Consider the following 19917-nt stretch of genomic DNA (forward strand, 5'->3'; position numbering starts at 1 on the left):
AATGACAGTTGGGAGTGTTTGAAAAAATCCAATTCATTTTGTGTTTACTGGCTACATTTTGTATTACAGAAATGTTAGTGTTGGATCTGAACAGCATAGACATGGTATTGTTAGAAGTGTTGTAAATGTTTTCCAATGAAGACTAGCAGACATGATGACCACAGAATGATCAGATTTTTGTGGTCAATATCTACTCAAAGTATTTTCTGTTTTTGTTGTGGCAATGTAGTGTATATATATATTTTAAAAAAATGCACTGTGCACTACTAATGCGTAACGGAAGTGACCATTGTTATCTAGATGTACATTGTGGTTGTCACAGATCACACACTCATAAATATAACACACATAAAACTCCGGAACTAGAGCACGAGCACAATACATCATCGCATTGATTCACTAAGGATGGATTAAGCGTGGGCTAGCTTTTCCGGCAGAATTGTCCAATAAGAGACTAAGAACCTAAGAACCAATAAGGGACTGGAACTAAGTACTAAGCTAGCACGTTTAACCATTTTAAGAATTCAGAATGCATGAATTGGTATGTAACCATAAGAGCCTCAGCTGGGGCATAACGTGAAATGAAACCTAAGCCAAAAAAAACCAGCGCTGTCCTTCTCAGATTAGAGATGAGATGAAATTAGTTAGATTGTACATCAAAATATTGAACCATGTATTTGTAACAATGAAGGAATGCGAGATGTCTATTTGATAGATTTATTGGGGTTCACTGAACGCATTGAATCTTCCTACTTGAGAAAGACATTGCAGCGCATTAAAACCGAAGGCTAGTGCAGCTCTTCTCTTCAAAGAGAAGTGAGCCAATAGTGTTTGAGTGTAAACTGTGACGGAGAATTTTTATTGGTTGAATTTACTGAACGAATACGCCCTTTTCAGAAGTCCATTGAGGCAAAACGAGATTGAATGAACTGGCCATTCTAATGGTCTAATATCATCTGTGCTGCAATAGTGCCCTGTCTAATTGGGTCACATTGTTGACATGGTTTAATTTAATGCCGACAGTTTTGAAAGTTAACTGTTAGTCTGTTTTTGTTAATAAATTGTATTTTAAAATATAATTAATGAACCCACTGGTTAATTTAGATTTTTGACATATCTCCCAGCCCTAGATGGAAATCCGTTCAGTACTGTTTCAATATGGGTGAGACCTTAAGAAGCTGTCTGATAAAATGCCAAGGTTATCATTTTGCAATTTTTAGGCAAAGTGGTAACTATGTTATAGATGCCAGAATATGACAGTTTTAATTTCTTTCAAATGCTTTGTCACAATTTACTTCCAACGGTTACAATTGTCCTACTCCATAGTTTTGTTAAGTTTACTATTATTCTTAAAGGTGGAAAATGTACAAATCCATTTTTATGTGGAAATCTGAGGTGTGGTTGCCTATGCAACACTTTTAAACTTTAATTTGTTGTTGTCTGCTAGAGTATCGTAGCTGGATTTTAGCGTTATTTCTAGAAAGAAGCATTTTTAGGTGCTTGCTTACCGAGCCAAGTCAACCACCTAAAATATATGTGTTCTCACTAATATGAGTACTTATACTTTCACTTCACTACATTTGAAAGACAAATATCATACTTTTTACTCCACTACATTTATAAAAAGGTCCAAACGTAGAAATTGGTTTCTTTGCAGCGGGTTTTCCTGTGTCAGGACCTTTTACTGGTGCCAAGCGTTTCCGTTTTTCTAAGCTCGCGGTTTTCCGGCAAGCTTTGAATGGCCATTTGGCAGATTTTTTTACGAAAATCTGCCAACTCTTAGATTTTTCCCTGCTTAACTAATGTAAACGTAGGCGCTGATACACCGTTTATAGTGCTCTAAAAAGGCAAATAGAACAATCAAAGAAAAAGGCACATGTTAAAGTGTGGTGTAATCATCTGTGGGTTACGATCATCCAAAGATCCTAGAAATATTGTCATGAAAATGATCAGCACAACGGCTAAACAGTAAATAAGCATAACATACACCTTGAGCTACGCGTGGGTGCTAACTTCTGATATGCTGCTATATTATTTAAAGCGATTTGGAAAATTAGTGATGTTTTAACTGAAGTAACTATAGTTAAGTATTCTCTTGAAATAAAAACAAAAGAACCCTGCCCAAAATACAACATAACAGGTAATGGATTTAATGGTTATAATGGGAATTGTACAATGGATACTTGTTGTCTGCTTGTATGTGATGGATTCTATTGGTGGGATGGTAAATCCTATTGGAATAAAACCCAAAACACACCACATAGAGGAATTTGATGTGAAAATCACATTCGAATTAAAAAGTTCATTGTTTTTGTCAGCAGGGATGGTATTTGCAGTAAAACCACAGTATCCACAAATTTACCATTTTCTATATATAGGAACCAGACTACAATTAATAATCTTTAGTAAAACCACAGTACTACAATAGTATCATTATACTAGCCATAGTTTATGTTTGTAGGTAAATTATGGTAATACAAATGGTAATGAATCCAACAAACACATGGCTTCTACACTTTACTATTCACAAGAACCTTACTACTTACTGGAAATTGCTGCTAAAACTGGTAAAGGGATTATACAAAATCATAAATACATATAGGCCTAGGGGGCTTATGAGTTTAATAGGCTAAATGATCATACAGCATTATATCTAAACTAAACGTATATGTGCTAAACATATAATGCTCTTGAAGGAGTTGCTCACTACCAAATTTGCCCCCATTGACTTTCCATAGTAGGAAAAAAAAATATTATGGAAAGTCAATGGGGGCAAATTTTGAAGGGAACTAATACAACTGATACTGTGAGCTACTCTGTGTATTCAGTAGGTTGCTTCAGAGGCATAAGGTATACGCCAATAAAAGAATGCCCAACTGACATAAAGGAAATTTACTTTTAATACTCAAGTACTTTTAAAAGCACGTATTTCTGTACTTTTACTTCAGTAAGAATCTGTCTTTACAACTTTTTCTTGTAGTGGAGTTAAATTTGAGCAGTAGTATCTGTACTTTCACTCAAGTAAGGAAGTTGTGTACTTTGTCTACCTCTGCCCCACACACACTGACATGTTTTTGGCAATATCCCAGATAGCACAATCCATCTGGTTTACGTCTATTTGTCGTCTGGATTTACATCTGCAAGACATCTGCAATACATAGTTTGCTCAGGTGTAGTCTGATTGTCAACTACGCTGGACTGCGGGTTTAAACTGTTGCAGCCATTAAAATAGTTTAGTTTTGTTTCAATGGTAAATTAGATACATTTCGTTTCCTTTCTTATTACATTAGTTTAGAGAAATCTTTAGAGTATTTCTTGTTTGTTGCACAAGCACAGAACCCAGTTTGATTTCATACCGTCCGAGACGTAGATTTAAACGCATGACGGGCATGAGTCTGTTTAAATTCCTCATTCAGCTTCAGCTGTCATCATAAGAAAAAAACTTTGGATAGATGCGACATAGTGACATGCAACCTGTGTCCTCAGAGGGTCTCAAACAGGTCCAAAAATTAGGTTTGTCGGACATATTGCAGCGCTGCGCAGAGCAAACAGCACACAGCATCTTTCATGAATTGCTCTCGTGTTGTCTTGATAACATAAGGAGATCTGCTCAACTCACACATGTATTCGAACACATAATAAATCACAAAGCATTTTTATAGACGTACTACTTACAGAACTCATGTGATTTTGGTAGGCCAGTTTCAAATCGCATATTTGGCACTCTGCCTCTGCCTTGTCCTTTAAAGTGTTCCCACACACCTGAGGTCTTCAGCATTTTTGTCTTCTCTTCCAGATGAACTTAATCATGACGTTCACTCATGGGCGATTCGTATTCAAACGTGGATGAGAATCGCTTCGCCGGGTGTTAGAAAAATCTTAAAATTAAGAAAATCGAATGCCAACCCACCGAACGAATATTTGAATAATCGAATATTTTGGTGCACAATGCACATTTAAAGCACGACCTGGTTCGTTGACACATTTTTGTGCAGAAAATTTCACTCAGCAAAATTGTGAAAAATGAGAAGCATGCCGATATAATGTTGTTACACAAGCCCAAAATCCTTACAGCAGGACCGCAAGGGATATTGTGTACAGCATTTTTGTACGTTTTTTTTCCCCTTTTGCTTTCATTCCTTCACTCTTCTTGCTGTTCAGATTTATTTTTGAAGTGTCAGAATGGCATAACAAAATATCTTATCCATGATACTATGTTTGTGACTTTTCCATGCAAGTAGGAAAAAGTGCCTAAAAATTCCTTTTTGCATCCACAGGGTGTTCATTACCATCGACTTGACTTTTCTGTTTGGACTTAAACGCTCAATGACAATCTACAGGCACTCTTTAAGACCCTTCCCGACCTAAAGAAGGTAAGACATACTTGTGATGCAAACATAATGAGTAACTGCATGCTGTTTATGTTAACTTATGTTCAATGTGTAGGACTGACTAAAGAAGAATATTCTGTTTATAAAGAAAGGCTTTAACATTTTAGATCATTCCCATTCTTCTGCTGTATACAGAATTAAGTGGCATTGGGAGCTGCAAAATATAAACAGTAGTAACTTGCTGACGATTTTTTGAACTAGCGCTGAACATGGAAATTGTGAATAAAATTACTGAACAGACTTGATTAAAAAAAGCAGCTGAACTAAAAACCTGTAACCTGCATGAAACATCTCAGAAATGATTGTGGTTACTTAGCTTTTCAATGAATAAGGGTTGAATTGTAGGTTGAATTGTTATTCCAATTTTGCCCTGTCGGTTTGCATAGTCTGTTTTTTCACACCTATTTTGCATGAAGAAGCTGTGGCTTATGTGTAGTAAGTGTTTTTTGAGCACAAAATATGCGTGTGTGTATATATTTTACTTGCAGATAATGAAAACCCAAAACTAGAATATTACATAAGATCGATTAAAAAAAGGATATTTTAAACAGAAATGTCAGGCTTCTGAAAACTATTTTCATTTCTATGCTCTTTTTTTATTTCTATTACTGCATCAATGTGGTGTGGCATGGAGGTAATCAGCCTGTGGCACTGCTCATGAGTAATGGAAGCCCAGGTTCCTTTCAAAGCGGCCTTCAGGTCATTTGCATTGTTGGGTCTGGTGTCTCTCATCTTCCTCTTAACAATACCCCATAGATTCTCTGCGGGGTTCAGGTCAGGCGGGTTTGCTGGCCAATCAAACACAGTACCACCATGGTCATTGAACCATCTTTTGGTACCTTTGGGAGTGTGGGCAGGTGCCAACTCCTGCTGAAATCAGCATCTCCATAAAGCTTGTCAGCAGAAGGAAGCATGAAGTGCTCTTACATTTTCTGGTAGATGACTGCGTTGACTGTAGACAAAAAACACAGTGGACCAAAGGCCTCTTTTCAGGTGAAAGTCAATTTTGCCTTTCGTTTGGAAATCAAGGTCCCAGAGTCTGGAGGAAGAGTGGAGAGGCACAGAATCCATGTTGCTTGAAGTCCAGTGTGAAGTTTACGGTCCGCTTAAGATTCAGGCTGCCGTGTCATCTGCTGGTGTTGGTCCACTGTGTTTTCTGAAGTCCACAGTCAACGCAGCCATCTACCAGGAAATTTTAGAGCACTTTTTAATTTATAACTTGTACTATGTAGATCTAACAGAGCATGAAACGGGCGAATATAACAATTCATAGTTATAAAATCTACTTAAAAAGTGCTTTGATGAAGTTCTGGAAGGCTTTTTGCTCATTGATGTATTTAAATAACGGAATGAGAAATTGCATTGTTGTACTGTGGTACCCAGGCAGCGCGGTGCACAGTGCATACACTGCCGGTGTGAAAGGACTATTGGCACAAACTGCTCACGCGTGCAGTTTGAAACGGACGTTAGACTCTCCGTTTCCACTGATCTCAGTGTCTTGGCTTTAGACCCCCTCACGTCTCATTACATGTCTGTGTTGACTTAGTGAAAGGAAAAATGACAAATGTGCACCAGGGAAACGTGAGGAATAAGCTGTATGCTCTTTGTATAAATGCCACGTCATTTCCTTGAAAATCACAGTTTTGGCATGTTTTGTTTAGAAGTCTTCATCATATTTTCTTTAAGCTGATTCTAGTTTTATTTCGTTGACAGTAACATGGATATTTACACTTTATTCACTATTTACATCATCTAAATGCATCTCTTATTGTATTTCATATCATATTGTCATGTCATTTAACTAGGAAAAATTGAAGCTAGTTGCACTAGAAATGATATTTTGCTTAACAAAACTTGACTTCACTTGATGAGGATTTTTATGATGAGTCAATTTGATATTTTTTGTTTACTGTATTATTCTTGTCTCAGATGAACATTCACTGCGCTACAAATGTGATAAGTTGACAATATGATAAATTTGTGTAATTTTATGTTTCCTAGAACGCAATCTTTACTTCTGATAAAGAGGCCACCTTTCACTTATTACAAAAGACTTGAACTAAACAAACACACCTCGGTAATGGTGACTGTAAACAAACCTCATGATGTAAAAGACTTCTGACTTGACCACAAAAACAATACCAGCCGTGATAACGAAAACAATTACAGTAGTTGAAGGAAGACAACAAACAGCAAAACAACAGCCGTAAAGCAGTATCAGTACAATTTATGTGAAGATGGATTGATTTACGGTTAATAGCTGAATGACAAAAATTAAACTCCAAAGACGTTTTCTGGTCACGTTAGGGACCCATTTATTCATTTTGGGGTAAATCAGAAATTTTGTGTTGATATTTCTAGAAAGAAAAATTTGCTTTAACATTTTAATGATTTGATTAAGCAAAAATATAGATTTTTCTTGCCTAGCCAGTTATATAAAAGAAGCTAAAACATGACTGATTTATATCAACTATTTATTTTACGGTTTCTCTGAAGTAGATGCTTTCATGAAGATTGCCACAAGAATGTTTTTATATGTGCTTTCATGTTTTAAGTCAAATATTATGACATTATTCTTATTTACTGTTTCCGCCTTTTGAGTTCTTTGTGATCTAGGGCATTTTTTTTAAGGCAAGTCTGATTCTGAATTTGCTCAACATTTGAAGGGCTGAGCTATGTGGCATTAAAAACAGCTTGAGGCTATTTCTGTTTTTTTTTTGTTACTATGTGCGTAGACTTTAAAGGAAGCCAAGGTTACTTCGATGTTAAATAAAAATTAAGTTGAAATATTTTAAATACCAAAGTTTGTTAAAATATTAAATATTTACTCTTATAGTCAGTATATAGTTTTGCTCATCAATTACACGCAGAATCTAAATATATTTAACATTTTGTTACCATCATTATTTTGGGGAGTGTGTGTAACAGCTTTCTATGTGGCATGGATTTAAGATCTGTTGGTCAAAAAAATCTGTTCAAGCTTTCGTTACTAATTGCAAAACGTCATGTGTGAACAACCAATGGTGGTTACTGGAGTAATAAAACAGGATTTACAGAGTGACTGAGTGTGGGATTACCTTTGTCCTGCCTAGACATGTCTGGTGAGGAAATGGATAACCTTGGCATATTATCTTAATGCTTTAAAGGAAAAAATGTCTATTGCATATATTTTATGCAATTATTTGGTTTCCTTCCATGTTCTGCACTTTGAGGCTTTAGCTTTGCTGGATCAATGAGATCTTGGTTTGCCGCTGATCACTAAAGCTACACAGGCAACACGTAACCAAGTGTGTGTAAACAACGGTATATTTTGAATGTGTCATTTTGATGGTACTTTGGCTTATGTGCTTAAATATATCTGAAATGCAGCTTATTCAGAGCAGTACATCTGCTTTTTTTCAACTATTTCAACTTTACAACATCACTCATGTAATGGTGTATGGTTCAAACCCTTGACTGATACCATCACTGCACCATCTGACCTTTTTCTTTTTTGGATTTGTTCCTGGAAAAGGTGGTTCTGATGAAAGAGGGAGGATGACAGTGTATCATAACTCTCATCCTGGTGCTTGTAAATCTTGCTTTATCATGGTTGGGTTCCATGAAATTGCTTATAAATGGAGCTTAGTTGTTTTTTAACAAGTTCAACACACAATAAATGAATGATTAGTGGCTAGTCTGTTGTGGATGTGTTTGCAGGCTTGTTCAGTTTTCACGTGTTTGTTTTCTATGAATCATACAGGTGTAACAGGCGAGTTAGAGAAAATGAGATACTTTTGAACTGTGAACAGTCACCTTAGACTGGGAGAGGCTCACGTGAGCTCTGTTAAAACGACATATAAAGGGCGGCACGTGAGGCGTTCTGACTGAATAACACAATGAGTCTACACATCAAACACACATCATCATGAACGGTAATGTGATATTCAACAATCTCAAAATTAGAAAATGTATTTTAGCTATTTCCATGTTTTTTATAGTGTTAAGAACAATGGTTCTGTGATGCTATGAAAACTAACTGAATGTTTTTTTGGCCGTCTTGACACACGGCAACATTGGCTCAACCAATAGCATATGCTGGTTTGGAGCGGGATCTTCACTTCTTTACTTTTCTTTTGGTTGCTGGTTCTTAACAAATCAAAATTTTCAGACATGCTCATAGAGTTAAATCAGACTATCTACTTTCTTAGTTAGTACAACCAGATCAGTTTTAAATGGCATTTTAACATGTATGTTTAACAAAAATGAAAAGTCTGTCATGAAATACTCATTACTCGGCTATATGGATGTTAGCAACTTAGATTTCTGGTGCACCATTGACCACCATAGTAGAAATAATTATTGGATTTTTTTTGTTCTGTCGAAAACAAAAGAAAATATTTTGAAGGATTTAGGAAAACAAACAGTTCTGGGGCACATTTTATAACCATTTTAGTAGTAATCTGTGCTGCCCCGGAAATCTCAGTTGCTTACATTCTTCCAAATATCTTTCTCACTGTTCACTAGAGCAAAGACATTTATACAGGTTTGGAACAACTTAACAATAGTAATTCATGACATTATTTTTATATATGGGTCAACTATCCCTTTAAGTGAAGTGCACACAAACATTTTTATTCATAGTGCATCAACTAGCCTATTTTCCTCCCCGACTCTACCTACAATCCCAAAATACAATCTCAAACTCGAGCGCATAGAACATTTATTTTATTATTGATCTCCACAGAACAAGTTTGAAATTGTTTGTAGTGTCTCTTATCATCTGCAGTGTTACTATAACACCTGTTGCATTCTGCGCCTTATTGCTGTTGAAAACTTCAAAGAGCTTGAGTACTATAGTGTGTGCTTGAGCCCAAAGTATAGTCCGGCTGTCCGCATCCTCTCGCCACCCGCATGACCTTATTTTCATCATCTTATTTTCGTCCTCATACCCCGTCAGCGTGCAACCCAATTTTTGAGACCCTGTGGACGGAACGTGTACAAATGAGCAAAGCAATGTTGAATTGGCCACTATGTCCTACTGCGCATGTGTCGAACTCGTCTATCCACGCTTAACTGCGATTGAGTATGCCCAAGAAACTGTGTGGAAATTTGTGCAAGAGTCGGACACAGATACGGAAGATCAAGTATACCCCGCTTAAGTCGTCTACATTTGCTTCTAATCCTTACATACTCCTGTGCTCTCTGTCTCCCTCTGGCTGATATCATGACTGACCCACTTGGCGCGAGGCAGTGGTTGGCTCCTTGCCGTTCCTCCGAAAGAGCATGCCAACAGCCGCAGCAACTTCACCACGGGGCCTCCTGCCAGCTGCTCCATGGGGCCCTGCCAGTAGAAAGCCGTATTGCACAGACATTTTCCTGTCTGTAGACCGCTGGATGTTAAGGGGGAACAAATGGAGCTTTTGTGAGACCCAGGCATAGGGGCTCGAGGCTGAGTACAAGCACACGGAAGGGGCGGTCAACCTGGGAAATCAGGACACAGTGATATAAAGCGTCCCAGAGGACAAAGTGACCTTTACTTTGTTATCATTATACACAAATAATAGACATTACTGATTAGCACGAGTACCCAGAAGTGACAGCAATAAGAGAGATAATGTGGTGTCGTTCATTTTCCACGAAGTTAGTCAGCTATACATGATCTTGCTGAAATGAACTTGTTTTAAAGTTGGATTGGTTACAATGGGATTCTGGGTTTAAAGTCTGTTTGGTAAGAAGGGGTGTGCTTAAACCATACACTTAGTCCAACAAAAGAAAAGCAATGCTCAACACTGTATGGTAGAGACAGTAATAAGGTTTTGTTAACTATGAGTTTTTATTAATCTTGGTTAATGTTACTTAATGGCAATAAAATGGTTCATGCTTTTGTGCATAACTAATGTTAAAGTGATAGTTCACCCTAAAATGAAAATGTTGTCATCATTTATTTACCATCTTGTCATTTTAAACCTTTATGAGTTTCTTTTTTCCGCAGAACACAAAAGAAGATATTTTGAAGAAAGTTGGTAACCAGACAGCACTGGCCCCCATTCACTTTTATTGTATTGACACAAAACCAGTGCAGTTAACAACATTCTACAAAATATATTTTTTGTTTTCTGCAGAAGAAAGAAAGTCATACAGGTTCGACATTATAAGAGGGTGAGGAAATAACAGAATTTTATTTTAGATAAACTATCGCTGTAACATACAACTTTTGATTTGAAAAATGTATTCGTAAAGGTTGAATTTAACATGAACTTAGATTTAAAATAGTTATCCCAGAAATGGAAATCAGTTATTCATGTCATACCAAACCATTGACTTTTATTCATCTACAGAACGCAAATGAAGATATTCTGAAGAACGTTCATAACCAAACAACATTGGTTCCCATTGACTTCCTTTGGATGGAACATTCCATTGTATAGCGTTTCGCAAAGTATCTTCATTTGTGTGCCATTGAAGAAAGTCAAATACAGATGTTGATTCACATGAGGATAAATAAATTGTCTTTTTTTGGAAGTGATCTATCCCTTTTATTAACAATGATGTTCATTGTAAGTATATTTTAGCTAATGCATTAATACTCTTTTTGTGAAGTGTTACACATAAAACAACAAAGGCGAACGTAAGGGTCTGTTAAAAAAACAACACAATTCTCATGCAATAAGACTAATATGAATAGATGGTGTAATGGCTTAACGGCTTGTCACTTATGCACATACCATCAATAAATAAAAAACAACAAAAAACAGAACTCGGCCCCTCCTCAATACTCAAATTTATCTGTTTAAGTACTCCAGTCATAACCAGAATCTACATCTCTAATACAGATAAGCTTGTCTTCCTATTCCTGTCATTTCAGAAGTGCGTTTGGCACAAACTCAACCCTTCTTATGAGTTCTTATGAAACTGTACTGGATTAATGGATAGTGGCATTTCAGTTATGTCAAGTTTTTGCTTTCCATTTAAATGTGAAAGATGTTTTTACTGCTCTGCCCTTATGGGTTTTGTCTCTCCTAACCTCTTACTGAACTTTATTGTCTGAAATTATTTATTGAATGCAGTGTGATTAAAATTGGCCACAGGTTTATGGGTGTGACCTTGCCTTGTTTTATGGCTACTGTCAGTGTTTATTTAAATGCCGGTCTCACATTTACACCCCTGCGCTCTGTGTGGATATTAGGGAACTCATTAGATAAATGTGTTTACTGCTTATGTCTACTGAACCGTTTCACTGCACTATGCCACCATGAGGTTTGTGTATGTGTGTAATTAAAATGAATTAAAATGTGAGCACTAATGATATCTGTATATTAAACATGCTTTCTTTGTGTTTTTCGACCTGAACTGCTATGCGTCCATTTAGCACTTATATTCATCTATTTTTAGTCTTTTTATGTGTCTTTGCCAAGTGTGAGCGAAAATGACTTTGTGCATTTTGACTACGCTTGTAAAGTTGACTTGGTTTGTAAACACAAATCTTTGCCCAGTTTTGAGTCAAAACAGGCAGGTTTTGCACACTATACTTGGTTAAAATTTGCCTAGTTGGTAAGTATCCTCACCACCAAGCCTTTGCTGGTTTTAAATATCGAATGTGGTTGCTTATAGATCGATCGTCATGGTAATGGTGACGCAGTCATCCACACCCCAGCCCTGTGCGTGACACTCGACAGCAGACTGCAGTCCCGGCTTTTCTCTGGAGTGCCACTTTTGCATTGTCACTATCATCACTATTGCAAGTGCCACTCCCGTCAACCATATTTGTAAAAGCTTTCAGATAGAATCCTTTAGTTTAATGGGCAAAAAAGAAAAGTTTTACACGAATAACCACATTAATAATCAGGGATGTTTTATTTAAACTTGGAAGTTAAATTGTGCTGGTGTATTGGAGATATCATAAGTTGTGTGTTGTTTCTATGTAGCTAATCAAATTTAAGCTTATTTTTTTGCCATTGTTCACGATAACTTAACTGTAGGGGTGTGCGATATTGAGGAAATATTCAATATGCGATACCATATTTATTTTTCTAAAATCAATTTAAATTGTATTGAAATATATTTAAAAAAGTATATAACCAACAAATGTTTCACATTATTTTAGGAAAAAGAAAGCATCACTACAACTTCTGAATGATTGCTGAAAAATACTGCCTTATTTTTGCGGTGCTTCTTCGTTTTGGCACTAAATCATCAGCAGCAGCTGCGGATGTCTCTGGATTGCTCATCGTTGCTTGCTATGAAAGCTTTGCGACGCCTATTGTTGATTGATTTGCGTCAGAGTACATGCACGCTAGCATTCGCACGCACGTATATCCCAACTAACATCGCTTGCCAGATAGATACTACTATCCCCTAAAACTTTGACCATACATAACTTTTCGAAGAATTGAATAGCTTATTTGTTGCAAAGCATTGTGATATGCACATTTGAGATAATTCGATATATTTCACAGCCCTACTTATCTGTGACGGGTCAAGTTTCTTTACATACGATGCTTTTAGATCATTCAAATCATGCGTAACATGTTTGAATTCATGCCAGATCCAGTACAATCTGTCAGAAAAGCAAATGATAAGCAACGTTTCAGATAAGAATTATAGCTATTTATATCACGCTATATTACAGTGTGGTGACATTTTGACCAGTGTTATCTATAGCGTAAGGGAACTACCCATGAAGATTACACATAAGTCATCTATTTATGAAGAACGTTTACATTGGTTCTAGTGAGAATGATTTTGCTGAGAACTATGAGGGGAAGAGGGGGAGGAGTTATAAATAGACACAGTCTTTATACCCAAGCATAGGAATCACAGGGCAGCACATTCGGGCACAAGGGGATTCCTTTGCCTGAGATGTATTTGGTGTACAGTAGCCATCTCTTTTTATAAGATGAGAATATATTGAACACAGATTTCTTTATTGGCTGAAAAATAGTTTCAGATTGATCGGGTTGGGTATCGTTTGGGTTTTTTCGGTACCGGTGCTAAATCAATACCTTTAAAATGGTACCGGTGCCTAAATTGATACGTTTAAAAGGAGCCAAAAAACACTGGTGGATGACATTGAAGAACCATATATTTTTATTAAAAACACAACACAACAAATTCACGATTAAGGCTTTATGTGAATGTGAAAAGAGCATGGACACTAATATTGCTAGAAAGATGTTCTAGTGTTTACCTTGTTTACCCGATAAATTTTAAACAAAATGTTTATATGCTTTCCAACTTATAAGTCGCTTTGGATAAAAGCGTCTGACAAATGAATAAATGTAAATGCTCACCATAGTTGTATGAAATGTGGGCAGAAAAGTCAATTTACAGAGAGCCTTCTAGGCTACATTATATGTGCAATATTAAAAAAAATATATTTATTGAATATGTAATTATATATGCCTAAACAAACATGCAGTCAGAGTTAAAAGCTTGACAGACTGATGTCTAAAGCAGTTTCACTGCTGTGTCTCGCTTGTCTTTCTTGTCAAATGCATTACTGTGTTAAAGAGTAAATATTTTGTGATTTTAAGGTCCTACTTTTGTTTATGGAATGTCGAACAACAACCTTACGCAGATCCAAGTTGTAAAAACACTTTAATTGTCTAAAAATAAGCAGTTATTGTTACCTTACTTGTAAAATGATTTGTTCGGCGATTCATCTGTCTAATCCACTCCTTTCTGTCAGCCTACTCTGCTCTGATTGGTCAGATGATCTAGTCTGCTGTGATTGGTCTACCGCGTTTGGTAACAAACAGCAGCCGAACGCCATGACGTCAGCGTCTGTGCATGAGGACAGCCCAGATAGGCAGCGTAACGGAAGTCTTTTTAAAAACAGAGACCGTCTTTGCAAAAACTAATCACATATTTCAAAACTATTATACTAATTTCTCGATAGAAATGCAATCAAAAGTTATTAAAAGTGAAAGCTCAACTTACATTTATACAAAACTATGCTCCAACAGGCATTTTGGCCGCCATTTTTACCATCACCTCAGTCGCATGTTGTTATGGAAACAACTCGCTACTCACTTGTCATTGGTTAGCTGTAAAAAAGGAGCTTGACGTAGGGCTCTTTTTCCCGAAAAGTTTTTTCAACTTAAAAAGAGCTGAGCTGCCGAAAATGACACTGGTGCTGGCGTTTAAAAAAGCCCTCAGGATTTTTTTGAAAACACTGTTTACACCATACACCGAAGTCAAGTCTGAAACATATTAAGGACATTGCAATAGTTACTCATTAAGAATATGCTCCACGACACACAACATGCGTTTCGTTGATTTTAAATACGTGCAACAGTTTAATTGTGATCGCTTGCATTACAGACGCGTCATGAGCGTGTCGAACGTTAGTTTCACTTAAAAACTTGCTTTACGTGGCTGTTTAAGTTAAAGACTGCGCCCGGTGATGAATGCTGAACTTGATGGAGGGAGAGAGAGAGGGAACGCGCACTAAAACAGTTTTTCACAAAGATCAATCCACGGGTCATGCGTGTTCTGATCCGTGGAGCGTGCGCGATCAATGCCCATCACAGATCATTCGCGACCCCTTTAACCATTATATATGATGTGTTGGATTTGTATTATCCGAGCTTTCCGACTTTCGTTCACTTTAGGGCCAATGTCTCAATCAACCGCTCAGTCAGCATTTAAGTGGCACAGGATTTCGGTAACCAATTATAGAGATGGAACACATTGAACATAATTCAATACAGTAAAAAACCTTTCCTGAGTACATACATTTTCTTTTCCTTTTTTTTAAGATTTGTTTTTGGCGTTTTTGCCTTTATTTGTGCAGTAACGGGGAGAGGAGAGGAAAGGAAGTGGGTGAGAGAGGGGAGGGGATGGGATCGGGAAAGGAGCCGGGGTAACCCGGAACGCAACAGCACCATATGTAGGAGCACTAACCATAAGGCTCTGACACATACATTTTCTTTAAAATATAATTATTTGCACTGCATAAAATGCTTGTATTACCTGTAAAATGTAATTTAAAATGACTCGACTATTGGACTTCCCGTGCATAGAGATCAGTTTAATCTAATTGAGAATGAAAATGATTGTCGATTATAGTTTTTACATTTTTAATAGATGTTACGGGATCATTTACCGATAGCCGTTTGCTTTGCATCTCTTCGCAAAGGGCTTTTCTGGTCGATTGTGTAGATTGCCGCATGAGTAATGGAGAAAATGCTGAAAGGGAATATGAGAGGGAAACTCTGCAGCCGAGAAATTCAGCACATCTATTTTTATCCTGCTTGGTGAGAGTGGTTGCTATGGTATTGCCAATGGGCACCGTTGTCACGGCGTCTCTGTGCGTGCAGAGCAGCACCGAAGATCCACGCTGGAGTGACTCACATCCTCCAAGCTTTACTGACCTACATCTAAGAAAACGCACACACGCTGTGTGTCTGTAGAGACTCCATCTGAGTGGGAATGTGTTGGCACCTTGCAAGAATCTATTAAAGATGGAAAGCATGTATGTGGACAGGAAGAGAAAATCTGCGTTTGGTTACCACTTCAGTTATGTTTGTGTTACTGTGTGACCAAGTTTGTATTGAGATTTTTGGAGACATTGAAGATGTTTGGTATATGCGATGCGGAAATCACAAGAAATAAAGTTGAAAATCACAATAACGTTTTTATAGTTTTGTTAAATTTTATTTTCATTTGTAGTTAAAAAAAAATGTATGTGCTTTTGTCATTTTCTTTCTTATTGATATATAGACAATTTCATCGGACATACTTGCCTGGCTCGCAGTTAACTTACAGTCTGCGTTTGGTTATAATATAACAATTTATTTTATATTTTATTTATCTTCATATTAATTTATGTAAACATTTAATTTTATATTAATTGTATCAAATTAAATGAAAACTACTCAACAGTTATTGATTCTTTGCGAAGGTCTTACGGAAGTTAAGTGTGGACCGCATTATATTTATTTATGTTGTTGCCGCTGAAACCTATTATAGATTTATTTTGTTTTAGTTTTTTAGTTTATAATATTATTTCTTTATATTATATTGTTATGGCAACCTTTCTCATTTTAATTCAAGTTTTTCAAATAATATTTATACTGGTATTTTGATTTCAATTAACAGAGGTTTTTTGAGGGTGCTTTATATACATTTTATACATTAAATGTACACCTTTTGCTAAATTTCTACCCTCAGTTTTAATATAAAGCACCGTTTTCTTTTTGGACAAATAGGGCAACCTGCTTGTATATTGGGGGTGTATAAAACCGAGCAAACCTTTTTTAGGGGAAGAAGTTATTGGTCATGAGCTTGTTGTATTTTAACCTGGCGCTTACAGGGCACAACTGTTTTGGCTCACTTGCAAATCTGAAAATGTTTCAGTCTTAGGAGCCAATGTCACTCGAGTTTCACGCCTGCTTCTGTGGTTTTGTTTAAACTCATGTCCTTCTGAGACACACAGACGTGTTTCGTTTTCATCCCCTCCCTGAGCTCTTCAATGCAAACTTCATCCTGCTCTTCTTTCTTTACACCCCCAGATTGCAGTCTTTCTTTCTCAGCATGATATTGGCTGGTGGTTACTTATGGTGAGCCAATCCTGACTCTCTGATTTGCTGCTAGCGAGTGTGTGGTGAGTAATGCCGCCATGAGATTGGCTGCAGCTGTGGCTGCCTGTTGAGCTGTGATTAAGTCGCTGTGGAGAAGGAACAGAGAGAGCTAGAAGCAAAAGTAGGTCACTGGGTCAACAGGTCAGTGAAGCATCTACTGACATCACGGTTACAAAACCATTGCTCACCCTACTGAGAACGACACAACTGCTGGACCGGAAATGCTAGGGACTGTCGTATTTCCTTTTTCTTTACTCTTACGCTTTTATGTCTGCTTTTCTTCCCCTTTTTCACAAGTACTCCCCCTGTTTTTTCTTCCTGCGCGCCGGTTTATTAATTTTTTTCATACCTTCTTAGTCTTGCTTTTTTCAAAGTTTATTTTCTAAAATTACTCATTTTAATTTACAGAAATAAAGGTAACAATTTCCTTGAAGCATATATGAATGATGCATTACATAAGTAATTTTAAAGCATTGTAATGCACCTTTTAATGCATTGTTATGTCTTATAAATAATTGTTATTACAGTTAATACATTATAACACTTAGCAATTCATTGTTACCCTACACATTTTAAATTGTTTTTAATTCTTTACAACTACATATCATTCATTACAACACACATTTTGAAGAATTATAATGCATTTTACCCTTCGATAACTCTTTATAATGTATTATACATACAGGCTCCAAGGAAAGGGTTACCAAAATAAATTATTTGTCTTTCCTGCATGCTTCCCCCTGAAGCCCCCCCTCTCTCCACATGTGCCCTTCTCGTGTTTTTTTCCTAGAATTCACCCCACCTTCTACTTCAAACATTTTTACCCGTTCTCCTCCCCATACCCAGAAATCCTCAAACTGGATTCTCAGTATTGTATGGACAAATGGCATGTTTACGTATTCATTGCAGAAAGGAATGTTAGGGGTTCACGTCCCTGAATGTTGCAGTGTGAGCTTGTTGAAGTAAACCTGTTACATTACAATTCATATGATTCCTATCTGGAAAGTGTCTTAATGCCAAAAATCTCAAAATCAGAGCACATGGTATTTGTAAAGGATTTCAATCCTAATTTGTAACCAAACCAACAGATGCTAATGGAATCAAATGGGAATATGATTTTACTAGATGAACTGAAACGTTTTAAAGTTTTCTTCTCTTTTCTTCAAAGGCCTTTGTAAAGTATTGAAAGTGAAAAAGTGAAAGTTCCCTATTAGTCAGATATGGTAACCCATACCCAAAATGTTACCTCTGATTTTAACCCATCCTGAGTAGTGAGCACACACACAGCAAGTCGTGAACACACGTACACCCGGAGCAGTGGGCAGTTATCTATGCAGCGCTGGGGGAGCAAGTAGGGTTGAGGTGCTTTGCTCAAGGGCACCTCAGTCGTTACCCGCCGGCCCTGAGAATCGAACCGGCAACCTTCTGGTCACAAGTCTGACTCTCTAACCATTAGGCCACGACTGCCCATTGCATTGAAATAATGTCTTGATAAAATGTGTGTATGACATGTCCTTTTAAAGGGATAGTTCCCCCCAAAATGATAAAATTCTGAATTATTATACTCACTCTCTAGTTGTTCTGTATGTTTCTGGTGTATATGTTTTTGACGTTTCCGGTTGATCCAATTTTGGATGGCGAATCGTGGTTGTGATGTTTATTTGAACTTCAAAGAATGTGTGGGTGCATTGAGGAATTTATGTTCATGCATTTTTATAGATACATTTTTTTTTAGAAAATGAACCGCGCCAGAACTGTTGCTCATAGCATGTGGTAGCGAAAAAGGCATGTAAACTTCTGCCATTAGGAAAACCTCTGTGATATTAGTTTCTTTACATATGTCTGAAATGGCCTTGAAGTATAAGCTTGTAAACAAGTTCAACTGCCAGCTTCTGGCAAGAGGGCAAAGATGGTTATGTGCTCTATCATTTTATGAGTAGTAATGAAATCATGTGTTCTTCTGTCGGAAGGCTTTTCTTATTGCACCGGTCAAAGACAAACAATGCTGTGATTACAGCAATTTTATCAGTGGTGTTGTGGGAGACACGGCACATTTGTGAAGCCTTAGCCAATGGACATTAGACTTTCTTTGACCTTTTGATTGAATATCTTCAGACATGCACTTTGAGCCATGTTCGTCTTATAAGACTGAACTTTGTTGAGCTCAGCTGGTGGTGCATGTCACTAGCAACACCATGAATGTGGGTTCGATTCTCAGGAAATACATGAATGAATAAAATTTGTTGGAATACAAATGCTTTTTAGTGGCTTTGTATAAAATCCTATGCTAAATGGAAATCGAAATAAACCAGCACATCCGCATGGAAACATAAAGGAATTTAATGAAAAGACCACACCACTATTGATATATATAGATTCAGGGGGTTGATCCTGTGACATGTACACTTCTTTGGACATGTCTTGGATATGGTCAGCGAGACATCATCTCCCATACATTCTCGTTTACTTTCTTTCCTTGTTCTTCACCATGTGTAACATCACATGAATATTTTCCACATCACACTGCTTATTCTTAAATCTGAATTCTGAAATGCACCAGACAAAGAGGAGCCGAGCCACACACTTCTTTTCCCATCAGATTAGTGAACCAAAACCCATTGTGGTAATGAATTTGATTTAGACCCTGAATATGATGCAATATTGTAGATTATTTCTTAAGGTAGAACAGTTTTGGCATAAGGTGATGTTTTGGTTAAATATTTTCACATGGTGTCAGATTTTTCTGACACAATGGAGACAAATTTTCTTGTTTTTAATTTAAGATAAATCATCATGTTTGGAATGGAAGTGGTTGTAAGACTTTGTGGTTTTGGGATTGCAGGTTTTGCTCTACTTTCCCAGGTTTTAGGTATTAGGTGGCATGTTCTCCTAAAACTAGAAAAACTAGCTTTGCATATTCTGATGCTCTTTATTTTTTATAAGATCTGTTTTGATAATCA

The 19917-nt window shown here is 36.9% G+C and overlaps 1 protein-coding gene across 2 annotated transcripts in view; it reads left to right on the forward strand.

Annotated features, from left to right (window-relative positions):
- Nucleotides 1-19917, forward strand: part of clocka (clock circadian regulator a) — a 55999-nt gene that overhangs the window by 8755 nt on the left and 27327 nt on the right. The window contains exons 2-3 of one of the 2 annotated variants that reach the window (XM_056763955.1): nt 4278-4373; nt 8134-8305. The gene's annotated coding sequence lies outside the window, so the exon portion shown is untranslated. The remainder of the gene's footprint in view (nt 1-4277; nt 4374-8133; nt 8306-19917) is intronic. The other variant, XM_056763954.1, reaches the window with a different exon arrangement.

The sequence above is a fragment of the Triplophysa dalaica genome, chromosome 13, assembly GCF_015846415.1.
Source record: "Triplophysa dalaica isolate WHDGS20190420 chromosome 13, ASM1584641v1, whole genome shotgun sequence".
In the NCBI taxonomy this organism is placed as follows: Eukaryota; Metazoa; Chordata; class Actinopteri; order Cypriniformes; family Nemacheilidae; genus Triplophysa; species Triplophysa dalaica.